Raw genomic sequence first — 16814 nt, forward strand, 5'->3', positions numbered from 1 at the left:
AAAAAATCATAGAAAAATGAATTGAGCTCACGCAGGAGTGTTTAAGTATCGGTGAAGGCTATTTATGACAAAGGCTTGTTTTAGTTAGTAGATTGCCAATGTATCAGGCGTAATAAAAGAAGTGCTATGATAATAAAAAAAGCTGGAAGTAAATGAAACGGTTTATTATCAGTCTTGTGATAGCAATGAACATTTGTTAAATGAAGAGAAAAGAAGTATGTGATTGTAGATTATCGAAATACAAAGCACAAGGAAAAATGCGGGCTTGAAATTAAAAACGATCTTTTGCTGATAAAGTAGAAGTGATTGACCAACAACTTCTTAATACAAATTTCCATAACTTTTTTAAATCGATGTAAGTAACTTTTATACGATTTTTAAGAAAATAAATTGAGTAGATCAAAAACTGTTTTTTATCGAAATGTTTTAAAATAAAGCCCCTTTTAAACATTTTTCATCGTGTATATCGTTTAACCTTTAAGCTGATTGCGTTTGATATTAGTGATTTTTTATTGTTTTACAACTAAATCTTTATGACAAAATTATACACGTTTTATTTAATTATTATTGACTTTTTTTACCACTGTAAGATCAATGAAAATTGTGTTTTGTGTTGTATCGTACTTAAGTTTTTTTTTTATTAATGCTATAAGAATTTTGTCTGGTGTTCCTCCAAGTTTTTTCCGAAATCTTCCCAGTGTCTTTTTTAATTTTATTAAAAAAATCCTATTTGAGTTGGTATTAAATTTCTACGCTTATTCCTTCATGAATTTTCCTAGGATTCCATCCAAATATTCTCCAAGAATATTATCTAAAATTGCGTTCAATAACTTTTCAGAGAATCGTCCAGAGAGTCATTCATACACTTCTACAAAGGTTCTTTCAAAAATATCCCCAACGATTGGGTTATAAGCTAAACACTTGTAAACAAGTACAAAAATGAAATTCGGCTCCAAATAGGGGAAGAGTACCAATTTTCGACCTAGCACTAATTTTCTACCCATTCATACGATTTAGACCTACTTTGTATAGAAATCCGAAAATTGACACAGAATTTTCGTAGGTCGATAACACAGCGTAACAAAAATGACATTTTTGTGTATCTCAAGGATCAAATTATGTGTATCTTGTAGATTTTGGGTCGTTGAATATGGTGCCGTTCTCAGAAATGTTCCAGCACGTCACAATTTTTAGCTACAGGTCGCCAAAGTTGTATAAAATACTGGTTTATTGATGTTTACATGAAATTTAAAGTATGATGTATCAAACTTTTTTGTGATACAATCTTCAAAACATGCTAAATAGGACTTAAACTTTCAATTTAGCTATAATTTAGTTGAAATTTCACGATAAAATTTAGTCTAAATCGATTCTTTCCAACATGCTTGAAGTCTTCATATAAAATTCTTCGTTTCTTTTATATGGCAAAATATAATACTATTCTGAACCACCAAAAAATAACATTTTACCATCGAAAATATTATGAATTTTGTTGATAGTTATTGTTTTATACATGAAGTTTGAATTCTGCGGTAAATTAGGCGAATAAATTGCCGTATAAGCTGGCACACTTGCATGCAAGTTGGCTGAAATAGTCAAATTTCGCATTTTCAACAGTCAATATCTCGAAAACTAGACGTGTCATGATATTTCTGAAAACATCAATGGACTCAGCAACCCTTAATTGAGTAAATAGCGGTATTTTGGTGATTGAGACAAAAACGTGTTTCGCAGTGTAATAAGTGCTTTTCCACTACACAGTATGTTTCTATCAAACCAATCACACCAATGAAAACCTTCAGATGACTCTTTGTTCTGTCAGTGTGACGTCAGACTGACTTGATTGCTGAGACTGAACAAACAATTACGCCAAAGATATGATCAATTCAAATGAATTTGCCTCAAAATGCGGCTGTTTTGGAGCTGCCGATGAGATTCACCTGCAGTTCTTATGGAAAAGCTGTCGAAGAAAACGAGCCTGCCGACAATAGTCACAGTGACAAGATCTGTTCGAAGCAAAAACGTTTCCAAAAAGATTTTAACAATTTTGTCCGTGTGAATCGATAAAGGATTGAGCAGCGCATGAATGTAAACAAACTAACATGGTATTTCTCAGCTGATGTCCGAGAAAATTGCAAAATAAGTGTGGCATCGGTTTATACTGACGAGAATACGTATTCCCCTGTATCTCAATTAAATTAGTTGTTTTTTTTTTTCAAAATTGTCATGATTATGCTCAAGCATTGTATTAAAAGTAACATTATGAAGAATTTTTTATCCTACTTCCTAGTATAATGAATAATATAAGTGCAAAATAATTCAATTCTCGCGTAACTTTTCGAAAGGACCTGTCTTTGTTTACTTTCTCTTTAATCAATAACTGAGCCACACACGGGAAAAAAATCTGTGGTTAAAATAACTTTTTTCGCTGACTACGCCCATTCTTAAAACTACCATGAGAATTCAGACCAAATTACTATGTTTACGGTACACCCCACCGCATTACTGGTACATTTGACAGAAATAATTAACAACAATCTGATTCCAACTACAGACATGGTAAAATCAAGCGCATTTCTGGCCTGCTGAAAATTGCCGGTGCGAGCGCTTAAGTTAACCCCATAAAATGGTAGTTTTACCGCACATTTTTTTTTTTTTTGCGTGCACTAACCTTTGCTGTCGCGTTTGTTTATTGTATGAAACGCTAGCCAAGGACATTGTCTTTCGATCTACAGCTAATGCTCGATAACTGGGTGCTATTTAACTGGGCTGCTTTTTAACTGGGTGCTCGCTAACTGGGCTGTAGCCCAGTTAAAAAACAGTTAAACGTCAAAAACTTTCACCATCCCGTAACTGACGAGGGGCGTGCAAATGCAAAATAAGGTTTCGGCATTATTTTTTTAATTGTAAATTTGTCTTTTTTCATTTAGATTTTAAGGGGCCTATTTTGTAAATCGAGCAGATTCATGTGACTCGTCTGTATTCATTGTCGATCAAAGCAAGCATGCATATTTCAGATGTCACCCGTCGACTCCCATAGTAATCCAGTCACATAGAGTGACAACTGTCGAAAAACTCGAGTGACAGAGCTGAGTCGAGCAAATTTTTCGGTCGACAGTGACTCCAGTCGAGTCATTTTGATCGACTCGACTTATAAAATAGACCCCTAAATTCCTACGCCATATTTTCTGGCGAGCGACTCGTGCGATCCACCTCCTCTTTCGAAATTGTCGATAATTTTAACTTTTTCCACCAACGTAAGGGTTTTTTGTTTCCGTTTGCGGTTGGTGCCCGGTGGGATGTCCATTGCAGGAACGAAAACTGTTTAATTCACCTCAAAATTTACAAGACGGTACGATTAAAACGCGAATTCAATGACGGAATGACACGAACACGACGCGATTCCAAAACCGAATGACGCCAACAAAAACTTTGCATCTAAGTCCCCCTCGATTTTTATTTAAATGTGTGTGTGCGTTGGAATGGCAGTCCAGTTATCGAGCACTGCTCGCTAACTGGAAGGTTCTCTCAGCCCAGTTATCGAGCATAAGCTGTATATACATTCCATTGTTACATAGCTTAGCTTAGCTTAGCTTAGACTGACTACACATATCAATGGTTGCTATTCCGTGATTGACCCGAGTCAGTGAAAATGCACAAAGAATCAACTAGAAGTTCGGCTGGGATTGGCCATAATCTTTTTCAGTGTGCATAATTCAGTGCCTCTATTTATACAGGGTCAATAACGGCGCCGGCCACGTCCTTGCAGTTAGGTGGGATTGGAGGAAGGAATGTTAGTGTGCAACCTTTGCTATTTGGAGACCGTGTTTTCCTCTGCATCTCCACAAAGGTTACTGGAAGGGAACGGATGAAACACTATTTCAATTCAAGAATTCAAGAATTCACCGTAGAATTTCTAGAAAACTTATTGACGAATTCCTGAAGATAAACCTCACTAAAATAGCTTTAGTGTGATTTACTACAACAATTTATGTTCTTTTTTCTTCGTCTTTTACAATGGACAATGATTGGCGTTAAATTGGATGGGATTTATACTGAAAGAATTTGTATCTAACATCTTAGAATTTTTTGTATGAACTCCGTAGTTTCATAATACTATGGTGATCAGGTTGACGTAGACACCAATTTAATTTTACTTGCAGAAATTACAAACAACCTTTTGTTACAGGGAAAGTTTTAAATTATTGTGGCAAAACTGTAGAAGTTCAACACGACAATCTTAGCGCTATTTTTTGAGAGCATTGCCAAAGATGTTTTATGGTAAAATTCGTAATGTAAATTTTTTCTAAATTGAAATCTTAGATGAAATGTTTCCAATAATTTGAAAATTTGTTGAAGATTTCCTGATGGATTTTTAGAAATCAGGAACCAAGCGTAAAAAATTATGTGGGTATCAAAAACTTCTAGAATTTACTTTTAGGTTGATGCAGATAGAACCGGAACTACAAAATATAAGTGATTATTAATAATCTTTTCTTTAGATGTGAATTATTACAGAATAATTAAATCCTTTCCGATGAACTAAAAAACATATTCCCCAAAAAGTTCCAATAATATCCTTTCCATAAATTATTCTTGAAATCTAGCAGACTTCCTAACTTGACTTCTGGATTCGTCAGTATTCTGCCAGTAAGCTTCTAGGAATTCCGCCATGGAATACAATACAATAATATACAATAATATACGCCATGGATACAATAATTCAGAATATGGATTCTGCCAACAGTTGATAAAACTATTTTTAAACAATTATTTAAGCGATTTTTTTTTAAATCCTCATAAATCCATTCCTTTTTTCCACATCTTTAAACATTTATCCTCAGATTTCTTTACCACTATGCTATGCTCTTTCGGAAGTAAATTTCTGGGGTTTTTCAAATTATTTCCTATGACGTTTCAAAGTCAAGAACCATTTCAAAAACACTTTTCATAGATAAAATTCTTGTATAATCCGGGGATTTGAAGCAAGACTCTTAGAATACAACACAGAAGATTTTCTGAATTAATTTATTTGTGATTATTGATTAATTGACTTTTTATTATGGGAAAATTCAGCCCGAGGCTGGTTCACCCCCAGTAATTTGTGATGCATTTTGTAAATATTTCAGAAAGACTTCGCGAATGAATATGCAATACCATTTTTGGGATAACTATTTGAAGGAATTCACAGAGGAATTTCTAATAGATCTTTCAGTGAAATATATCTGTAAAAGGATTTAACAGAATCATTGATTTTTTTGAGCAATTGCGACGCAAAACTATGAACTCTTGGCTATGTAGTTTTAGTGCAATTCGGAAATTCATAACAGAATGAATTTGTGGATAAAATATTAACATAGAAGGAATGGTTGTACTCCAAAAAGAATTCACGTTAAATGTATAAATAAATCTGACAATATTATTTGTCATATTTCCAAAATATTTGTAGCAAAAGATCTTAAGCCACCATTCGATATTGTTTGAAGAATTTGATTATACTAAAAAGGGTGGTCAAAAATTTTGCTACAATTCTGTTGAAAATTAGTTAAATAACTTATGGAATTTCTCAAAAATTTAAAACATAGTCAGTTCTTTTGAAAAAAAAATATACAATTCAAGCAATAATTCAGGCGAAATTACAAAATTGAAGCAAATTCAATGAAAGAATAAATAAATTATTTATTCATATTAGGTAAAATCTTTGCCATACATCAGAATAAAATTGAATCAGTTTGAAATTTCTTCTAAAGGTATGTTGTGAATGAAGACTTATTTTTCATCAAAAACTTTCGCTATCTTTTGTCTAAAGAATTCCTTTAAAAATTTTACCTATTTTCTCTAATTAATTTTGTCGGACATAATACGGTTTGTAGTTAATGTATGGTTTTCTTAAGTGATTTTTTGTAGCCCTCTCCAAAATAATTGAAATTATAATGCAGTGAACATTGTTCAAAAATACGAATTTTGGGAATTTACAGAATATTGACGCTTTTCTGTAACACTGTATTTTTGGCAACATCTGAACCCTCCTATTTCTTCGCCAATGACTCTTAAAAGGACAATAACATTAAAAATAAATTCGCCTCTGACTTCAGATTGAACAGTTATTTTTTTCAACATAGTTTACCATAAGCAATTGAAATAAGAGTGTTAAGAAAAATTAACATGACAGTTTTTAGAATGCAATCTACGAAATTCTTCGTTCCTACACAATGCAATATGAAAAAACAAATTGAATATCAAGTTACATTCCATAAATTTGGTCATTCGGAACCTCAAAAAATACTGCGATTGAGTTCAAGTCGATTGATGAGCTCAACGAATATGAAAAAATCGACTAACTGTATGGGAAAGACTGTTCCAATTACATTTTCAGCTTTATATGGGGCTGTTGGATGAATTGGACCACTTAGCAGGAAAATTCAAACAAGTTTGACAAACTTCCGGCCTTAGAACAAAAAAAAAAATCAATTTGCATTGTATTAAGGGGTCTTTCTTCTTTTTTCTAACTTCCAGAAATGTAAGCAAACAATGAGAAGTACTCATAATGAGATAAATTTCAAAAAGAGGCAGTGTTATCTAAATGCAACAAACAACAGGAAGACCAACTTTTGGCTGGTTAATTTAATTAGGTTCAACAACAGTCCTTGACATTGGATCTCCCCAATTAAACCATTTAATCGGTAGCTCATATGCGATACCGCCCAACCTGATGAAGATCCCTCAAACCGGTTTATGCGCAGTTTTTTGGAAAGTGTTGTAACCCACATGTGCGTGTCCAGTCACAGGAAAATTGTTCACGATACAGCTATCTATAAAGTTCCCTTTGACTAGCACTATGTAGGTATTGCCCGACAAGCCTCCACGGTGGACTTTGTTTATGTGTTCGTCCTATCTTTTTTATTCATAAATTAATTCATATTAGCCGCTCTAATTGCACCCTACTCTTGACTGTTGCTTACTGCTCGGAAGCGATGTAAGTTGTTTAGATAGATGTTGTTGATGTGGTAGTCTCCGAAATAAGCGTTTAGTGCCTGGCACTATTTACATACTCGGTAGCTAATGGTAGTCAACGTACCTACGCTTCTGAACTCTGTGAATAATCTGTGATTGCAAACTATTCACGGCTCAAGTAATTTAGAGGTACCTCACCTACTTGAACGAAGGGAAGTTGTTGCTTCATATCTGAGTCTATGAGAAAATACTGCCGAGCTCTTCTTAGCATGCTCTTTTAGGGGATTCTCTTTCCGCCCGCTTCCTGCGCTGCTTCCGCGAGAGTCTAGCTGCTGGCCTGCGTAGCGTAGAGTACAATCCGAAGCGCAAAACAACTCTACCAGTCTATGCTGAACTCTCGCTCCGAATGGATGCACCCTTCCTGAAGTGTTGAAAACTGTTTACGACAACGACGACGGGTTTTGCTCTTGTTGAAGCGCGGTCGAACCATTCATTTGGTGCTTGGTGCGTGCGGTAGTAGTGGTGTGGTGTGTTGCAAGCAATCTTCTGTGCACTGTTTGTATCCACGTCATTACGTAATATTCGATGTAGTGAGCCTCCTCTAGTCGCATACAGGTATTTGTTGGTAAGGTGATAGCGTGCCGGAAAAGAAATCCTGCCTACATGGAGTACGAGTGTTATTTGGAGGCGTAGACGACCTCGTGGTTCTTGCACAAATTACTCCAAGGAAGTGAACGGAATTATTCCGGAAGATTATGCTTCTACCGTTGAGGCGCAACGCTGTTATCCATATTTGCAGTTCAATGACTTACTGAATGCAGTGCAAAGTGCATCGGAAATTGGAGCACGCAAGTGTACATAGCGAGATAACTAAATAGGTCAACGTTTTCCGGAGTGCGCCGAGAAGTGATCCCTGCTGAGGAAATAGGTCTTTGTGTTTGGGAGTTTTGCACAGCTGAATGCGGTACAAATTCTGTGTAATTCAGTCCGGGGTTTCGTGACAAATTTGATACTGGGCTGCTCATATGAGTGCTTATCGTAGAAATAATCTGGTAAAAGATGCACTATGTGTGACAGTGATGAATAGCTAATGCCTCCGTATTGTTCGGTAAACACAATATACGTTTAACATCCAGTAAAACAGCACGTTCTACGGAGAATGGATCAAAATGGTCCAAATTTGGCGCCTCCCAGTTTCCACGCAACGAGAATATCGATTTTTTTGGAAAATTGTTCATCTCAGACAACTTGTGTCTGCTTGCGAGAAGAACGAGACATACTAAGAAGTAAACGCCATGCAGCATCCCCATCGTCTGTTACACTTTTTGATGGATGGATCTTTGTGAAAAAAGCGCATGTAATTACAGTTGTCAGCCCCGATAAATACGTACAAAGCTTTTGTTTGGCTTGTGATCGCTTCGGAGATGGAGACGTGTGTCATTCTAAAAAGGAAATTTGCTCGTTTTATGCGCTCTACATCATCGGGGGAATATGGACAACGTCAAGCCGAACAAAAGAATGGAGCCTGGTGTTCATACTTGTGCTATTTGTGATGTGGAAACTTTGTGCTGAGACTTACAACGTATAATATTTTTACGATTTATATTCATTCAATTATACCTTAAACGGCTGTCGTCCAAATCATGCAATAGAAACTAAATTGATTCAAAGTTTCAACGAACCGGCATCAACCCAAATCAATTGGCGTTTTTTCGTCATCGATCACGAACTGCGTCATAACTTGCTTTACATTGAATCAGAGCGGGACGACAGACAGAATGTAGGGATTCCACCTGTGCACAGCTGAGTTTCGTATGTCGGTTGGTTTAGCCAACCGGATAAAACCGGCTTTGATTGCCGATTGATTCATGGTTTATTTTCTTTCTACCTTGTTCAGGTTGTAGTCTGGAATCACCTTGGTGGAAGGTATATTGAAGTGTTATTTCCTCGATTTTTTCCTTGAGATTATTGATGAATGATTTGCGGAAAAAAATCGCATCTCTATACGTTTTCTTTTTCGCCTCGAATTTCCACTAGATCCAAGAGAGGGAAATCAAGGTAGTGAGAGTGAGAGATAAGTGGGGAAGAGAGAGGCCGGAGGTAAAAGAATAAGGAGCAAGAGATGAAGAGTTTATAAAATGCTAATCTAATCGCGTAATTTCGATAAACAGTGTTACAATTTGAAACTTTATACTGCCGAAAAATATACGTCAAAAAAGAATTATTTATGTTTTGAATATAACGGTTAAATCACGAGAAAACTACTGATTTTTATATAAAATTGCTTCGTTCTTATGTAAATGGAATGAAAGTGGTTTCGATTGCACAGATCTTTATTGGGTCGAAATTTGATCCTTGACACTATCGTTTGTGTTTTATGTACACTTTGTCGACAAATACAACATTGGGATTGCTTCTATCTGACATTTCTAAAAGTACATGGAAAACTAAATTTATCCAAAATTTGTGTTTTAAACAAGGTGTTTGGCAAAATCTCAAAAACCGGAACTGGACTAGAACTTAAACCAACCAAAAGCATTTAAAAATTAAGTAAACATGTGTTTGTGGCCTAAACTTAAGCATTTGGCGCAAACATGAGGACAAAGCTTTAGGATCCTATTAGTAAAAAGGTCTTAGTTAATAACTGTGGAAGTACTCATAAGAACACTAACCAGAGGCCGTTTTTTGTTTAAGATTTTCGGGTTTGTACCACCTTCCCCAGAACAAGCATGTAGATAAATTCAAATGTTCTTGACATTGCGAAGAAGTACCATCGAATCGGCAGAACCCAAATGGCGCACCATTTCGTTGCCCTCCTGCGCTTGTTCCGTATACGTAATCGATCTGTGTACCCACTTACGAAAACGCGTTCGGCCAAGGCACCATGTGCGTGTGACTGACTGACAAATTGATTTCCGTCCGATGCTGTGGGAAAGCGAGCGTATGGAGATCCTAGCCTAGCCGAACAACAAAACAAACATATTTCTCCAGAGCCTCGACATCGTTGGGTTTGAAATTGGCAGTTATCGGTGAGTGGTGAATGAGAAATGCTGGCGGTGACGAAACCGGCAATCAATTTTAATGGTGCCACGAGCCGTCAAAAGCAAACCATTTGCGATTGGCAATTGAAAAATGTTGTAAAATTGTTATTCAAAATGCGAGGATCGGGACTCGGGTCGACATGGTTTGGTTTCTGGTTGGAAATGTTGCGTTTTTCTGATGATGGTGTTTGCAGCAACAGAGGTGTAGCTGCGATGCATTCAGAACTTGTGACAGGGTCAGTGCCGCCATGCTTGACGAAGAAACGTTTGGTATTCTCCCTTCAAGATAGACCATCAATAAATCCAAGGCCCAAATAGCTGAATCGGTGAACGCGTAAGAAAGATAAGGTTGAAAGTGACCTACTGACTATTCTCAAACTGGAGCTTTCCATCTATTTAGCAGATCAAAAAGCGTTATATTTAAGACCTACATTACTAGCCGACTTGAATGACTCTAAACCAAATATACAGCGTCTGTACTAGCTCTTCATTGCTTCCTGAATCTGACCAGCCATTGCATACGACTTCTTTAAGTATCCGGTTTAGGTGTTTTCTTGGATATTGAACATGCATTTGGTAAGGACTGCTCATTTTATAAAGTGGACACCTTGTGCATGCTGTATCTTTCTTATTAATCAATGAAATTTCAATCGGTTTTTTGCACATCGTTCGACTAGTATTGTACAATGTTGTAATAATAAAAATTCTCTAAAATAATTAAATTTCACACGAATATGGAACAACGATTAGATCGGTCGATTTTTTGAGGTTATCAAAATCAATGATTGTAAGAAATTGGCTGGAAAATTCGATAATTTATATTTTCTATTTTCAAAACAGGCTTGTTCTTCGAAAGCATCATCAATCAGAAGCCTGATGGAAAAAATCAAGTTATTTTTGGAGCAACAATTTTACAGATATAATAAAATCAATTTTCCCGTATATTTTTAAAGAATTTTTTTTTAATTTGATGGGAATTGATATGAGTAGAATTTTTTGTGTAAAAGTACGTCCTGACGGAAGTCCTAGTATAGTATTAATATGAACAATAACTTACGCCTTCATAGAGTTACTTAGTAAGTCCCCACGTCACATTCAAAGCACAACAGAAACACAATTGCTTTATTCTTAGAAGACCTATCAAAGCACATTGACAATCATCAAAATTGGCAACACTGCTGTAATGAAATCGATTTTATTTTCCACATATTATTTTCATAATATGTTATTCTGAGATTAACAATTGAAAAATTCGGAGAAAATGGCGTCTTCGTAAAAATTTTGTATATATTAATATATATTAACTGACTTACTTACTGGACAAGTTTGTAAAAGGCGTCATTTTTCTAAGTAGTCATTAACCTAAGATATTTGCAAAATAAAATTTGTATGCTCACTTGCGCCTCACGGTGTGCTGGAACACAGATAATATCGAACTTGCATGAACCTCCTATCTTTTTTCACTAAAAGTTCGCCTTGGTAGACAAGAAAGGTATGCGGCATATTAAAAAATCATTCATCGGCAAAAATTTGGAATAATGCCGATTTTTGTGTTTTTGGCTTCTCCCCATATATGGGGTTCATAGAACAATAATAGAATAACATTCATTTTGATGAATTTCAACGCTTAAAGACCAATTTGACACATCATGAAGCCAAATAATTCATAAGAGCTTCTAAATTTAGCATAATGTTTACATACAACCACACAATATGACCAGCCCATGGCAGTATGCCGCATTTTATGTAATCAAAAATTTCACTAATCGCATTGCAGCAGCTACCAAAATTAGTTACTACTGGAACACTTCTTCTTCTTCTCTTCTTCTTTCTGGCGTTACGTCCCTACTGGGACAGAGCCTGCTTCTCAGCTTAGTGTTCTTATGAGCACTTCCACAGTTATTAACTGAGAGCTTACTATGCCAATGACCATTTTTGCATGTGTATATCGTGTGGCAGGTACGAAAATACTCTATGCCCTGGGAGATCGAGAAAATTTCCAACCCGAAAAGATCCTCGACCGGTGGGATTCGAACCCACGACCCTCAGGTTGGTCTTGCTGAATAGCTGCGCGTTTACCGCTACGGCTATCTGGGCCCCACTACTGGGTGCGTGTTCCAATAATTTGGATAGTGTCCTAGTAGATGACGTTCGGAAATGGTGTAAAGGTTTGAAATAAGGTAATAAATTTGCACATAAGTTTAGCATTTTTTTGTAGTAGCAGCAATTTAAATCTCTTGAATGTTGCATACAAATAATCTTTAGAACTTTATTTTATTTGGAGGTGAAGATGCAACGAGGCCACACCTCAAATTTTCAAGTGCACAAATCTAGAGATTCAGAAAGCCGTTCAATCTGAAAATTTGATCGATTGCTCACCACCAGCGAGTGATCAATTGATCAAGTTTTCAATTCATACCCTTGACTCGTTCTCTACATTTGCGTTCTTGAAAATTTGAGCTAAATGCAGACGTGGAATGACATTTTTACGATGAAGAACATTGCTGAAGACGCGAATTGAATATTACTGGTGCGAAACCGGATAGTAATATTTCGACTAGCAACACTTTTTCAGTGTCGGATGTAGCACGCTGTTCTCGTATATTGTGTAAAAGCGCTCTACTTCCGACAAAGAAAATACAAAACAATGCATAATAACTAATATAAACATCTTAATATTAGTTTTTAGTTTGAAGTTTGGATGAATTGTCTATGAGGATGCATTAATGGTGTGATATTGTAGAAAGAACGCCATAAATCTTCCATTAAAACATAAAAACTGAAAATCACATACTAAATTACAATAGTGTAGGGCTCTATAATATCCTAATGACTGTATGCAATGATATATTTGTATAACATTTCTATTGTCTTGATAAAATTCCTAACTTTTTAAAATAACTTATACCAATCATTCCAATTATTTAGTGAAATCTAGAATATGAAGTTGGTAAAATACGGCATTCTATCATAGGCTGTTCATATTGTGTGGTTGTATGTAAAAATTATGCTAAATTAAGAACCGTTTATAAATTATTTGGCTTCATGATGTGTCAAATTGGTCATTAAGCGTTGAAGTTCATCGAAATTAGTGTAACTCTATTATTGTTCTATGAACCCCATATATAGGGAGAAGCCAAAAACACAAAAATCGACTTTTTTCAATTTTTCGCCGATGAATGATTTTTTAATATGCCGCATGCTTTTCTTGTCTACCAAGGCGAACTTTTAGTGAGAAAAGATGGGAGGTTCATGCAAGTTCGATAATATCTGTGTTCCAGCACACCGTGCGCCTTGCGACAAAATTGCGAACCTCTTGGCTAGAGTAAACCTTTTTTTTCCAAAGAAGCTATCTTTATAAGTGGTCAGGATCCTGAGATATCCTCAAAACAAAAGTTTCATGCACACTAGCACTGCCTGGTGGCGGAATTTTACTTGAGCAATGTTGCGAGCTACGACAAAAATTTTGAACCTTTCATGAAAAACTAAATTAAAGTTTAAAAGTATTGCAATGTTGCAAAGCATTCCATTTTTCAATTCTGCTCAAGTTTTATGGTTTTGATATTTTCTCAATTCGTCTTAAACAATGTTGTCAGTCCATGAACACTTGTGCTCCAGCGGACTGCTCCAGCACACTTCCTTCAACTTTGGTAAACATTCGGTATCGTTATCTTTAAAATTCAATTGGTTCTTTTGAAAACAGTCGAGCAGTGTTGCCATCTATTACCAGAATATGAAAACTTGAATGGTCACTTTAGGAAGCCGAATATCTTGGATCAATGTTTCCACATCTAGACGTTGCATTTTTCAAAAGCATAATTATACCCCTGATTTTTTTACGGCCGTTTCTTTTTACAACCCCCGATAACGGTCGTAAAAAGAGAATAGGTGTAGAATATGTTCATGAGATGACAAAGATTTTCGCGTAAAATTAAACCCTGAAAAACTTCAGCTAAACGCAAAACGCTCCTTGAGCCGTTTAGTGAGGGTCTTCTCGTGTCAGAAATTTTATCGATTTCTCGAAACATAATTGAATTTTATGAATATTTCGAAGTTTGCTCCAGGAATCTTTCGAGCACTTCAATGTAACTATCTCCAGTAATCTTGCTCAGAGATTAATTTGATGTTTTTTTTTTTCCAAACGCTATCTTTGGACTTCCTCCAGATATTTTTCTACTAATCCTTCAAACAAATATTCGAGTTGTTACTCTGAGAGATCTTACAGATTTCTTTCAAAAAACTCCGCAAAAATGAATCCCAGTTTTTGAAAAAAAAAATATATATTGAGGGATTTTTTTCAAGAAAACCCGACAAGAATTTTTACGTCATTTCCCGAACTTTTACCTCGTACGAAAACGTCGCATCCCTTATTGATTGCAACAGTGAAAAACGTTGATCCGTTCTTGAGCCATTTCGTGACATACAAACACCACTCCATTTTGATTTATATAGAAGATAGACAAATTTTTCAAAGAATTTTAGAAAATCGACAGTGTGTTTCATATCCTCTAGTTTGTTTTTCTAGGAATTTCGCCAGAATTTCATCGAAAAATTACCACTGCAGTTCTTCCAAACATTTCTCAAGAAATTCCATGGAATCTACAAAAGTTTCAGGTTCACTACTAGTCAACACTGCAGCATTTTTCCACAAAATTCTGCTACACATTTTTTAAGGGATTCTGTGCGATGTTTTTCAAAAAACTCATTGAGAAAGTGCTTAAAGGATATTATCTTTAGTTTTGATTGTTTCTTTTTTTTTCAATCATCGTAACAATTCAGCTAGAAACTAAACTCTTCTAAAATTTCCTCAAGGGTCTATGAGTTCTTCTAGTAATCCTTATTCATCATGGCTGACTTGACAACTTACACAAGTTTCATCAGAGGTTACTTTGAAATTTGCTTCAAAAATACCTCATCATTTTTTTAACATTTTAACAAATTTCTGACAAATTCCTTTCACATTTCTATTGAGAAGTAGGGTTTCGTTCAATTTCGTCGTAAGCGCTATTATTCATCGTATCAAACTTAAAATGTTCCACTGCAAGGAAAAAATCTGATCCCCATGTCATGATTTACAAATCATGAAATTCATAAATTGGTTAGGTCATAATATCAGGATCACTATTCATGGTTCCTGGAGTCAAAATCATGATTTTTCATATGCGTAACATCCAGGGAACACTGGGCCAGGAGCAGAATTTAGCCCGACAAAACCTCTAGCGCTTTAGGAGTACATTTCTCCGGGTTGGTGTCAAAGGAGACTTATTTTGAATTTATTTGTTCTCTAATTTGATGATAAAAGTTAGTTGGAAATTTCGCCGCAGAGGTGGCGCTGTGATGCACACTTTTTTATTTTGCATCCTAGAGCTTTTGCGTCTTCAGCAAAGTTATAGAACTTGTAAAAACACGACAAGTTGTCGAAGACACCAAAGTTCTAGGACTTCAAATAACAAAGTTATGTTAAAAAAAATGTGAAAATCACTTAAATTTTACGTTTTTAAAACTTATTACATCAAAATTGTAAAATTTTTCATTTTAAACACCATGCATCACTGAAATTCGATAACATGCATTTAATAAATGGAAAAAAAATCTTGGTTTTTGTTTAAAAAATTTGAGCTGTTATGGTTCGTACACTTGTACGAACTTGTAAAGGAGCACATAAATGTATTAACGAGCCTCCAACCAAACCGTCTCCCGGCTCATCGGAATCCTAGTATGCTGCGCTAGCTCACGAAAATTCTAAAAGCGCGCTAGGTGATGTGCTCTCGGGAAGACCCGTCCCATGCGTTGCTCGGCGCTACGGCTCGCCATCGGTATCCAAGTTGCGAAACAACTGCTTAGTAACGAAGAGCCTCTACAACTTTTTTCGCTACATTAAGCAGGTGTCTAGATGGCCTATCTGATATGGTCGAAGACTTGCGATGCAAGAGTTACAATTTCGTTTCTCGTTAAAAACTTTTGTTATTGAATTTTAAACAGCACATGTGACGGAGCGCATAAGACCACAGTGAGACACATCCCAATAAAAATGAGGCGCACCAAAAAAGGTCTCCCAATGTACAGCGCTCCCGTGTGCTTGCAAGCAATGAGGCTCTTGCACCTAAGGCTACAGCACGTGCACAGTAATTCTACCACGAAGCCCACAATGTTAAATTTTAAAGGAAATTAATATATGTCATCATGCTGAAGGAATGGAGTGTAATGCCCGTAGGTCTATATATTCTAGTAAAACATTTGATATGTTGGTTTTTGACCACTAACTTTTTATAACACAGTGAGTCGTTAGCTGTGAGACGTACTTTTATTGCTTTATTTCCAATAAACGATTGAGATTTGTTAAAATCTTATTGTACTATGCGAAATAATCATTTGGCATCGGTTTGTATCAGCATCTTTCACTGCAATACTGGGAATATTGCAGGTATTCACTGATCAACACTTAATACGATAGATACTAGCACATTACTCTACCTGAAAAAAAAAATGCTCGAAGAATACTTGGACAAATCTTTAAAGACTTCCTCTAAAGAATTACTATAGGAATTCCTAAAAAAAATCTGAGCTATTTTTGGAGATAGTTTTAGATAAATTCCTAGTAAAAAGTTTTTCAGTCATCTCTCCCTTACTCGATATTCGGTATCTCGATATCGAGTTAGAGAACCATGGCAAAAGTTAGTTTTCATGGCTAACTCGAAGGTCCCTGGAATCGCATTTGCACTGGTTTTGTGTTCTATAACTCGATACCTCTCTAACTCGATGGTCTCTTCAATATCGAGTTAGGAAGAGTTGAATGTTGTTCCACCTTGTTGTATTTGA

At 35.8% G+C, this 16814-nt stretch overlaps 1 protein-coding gene across 13 annotated transcripts in view; it reads left to right on the forward strand.

Annotated features, from left to right (window-relative positions):
- LOC5570887 overlaps nucleotides 1–16814 on the forward strand; it is a 299528-nt gene that overhangs the window by 186843 nt on the left and 95871 nt on the right. For 2 of the 13 annotated variants that reach the window (XM_021852644.1, XM_021852646.1), the window contains exon 1: nucleotides 7334–7579. The exons of 9 other annotated variants lie outside the window; for them this stretch is intronic. The gene's annotated coding sequence lies outside the window, so the exon portion shown is untranslated. Of the gene's footprint in view, nucleotides 1–7333; nucleotides 7580–16814 lie in introns of those variants that run through there. 2 more of the 13 variants (XM_021852643.1, XM_021852645.1) reach the window with 1 other exon arrangement.

This window comes from Aedes aegypti, chromosome 3 (genome assembly GCF_002204515.2).
Source record: "Aedes aegypti strain LVP_AGWG chromosome 3, AaegL5.0 Primary Assembly, whole genome shotgun sequence".
Taxonomy (NCBI): domain Eukaryota; kingdom Metazoa; phylum Arthropoda; class Insecta; order Diptera; family Culicidae; genus Aedes; species Aedes aegypti.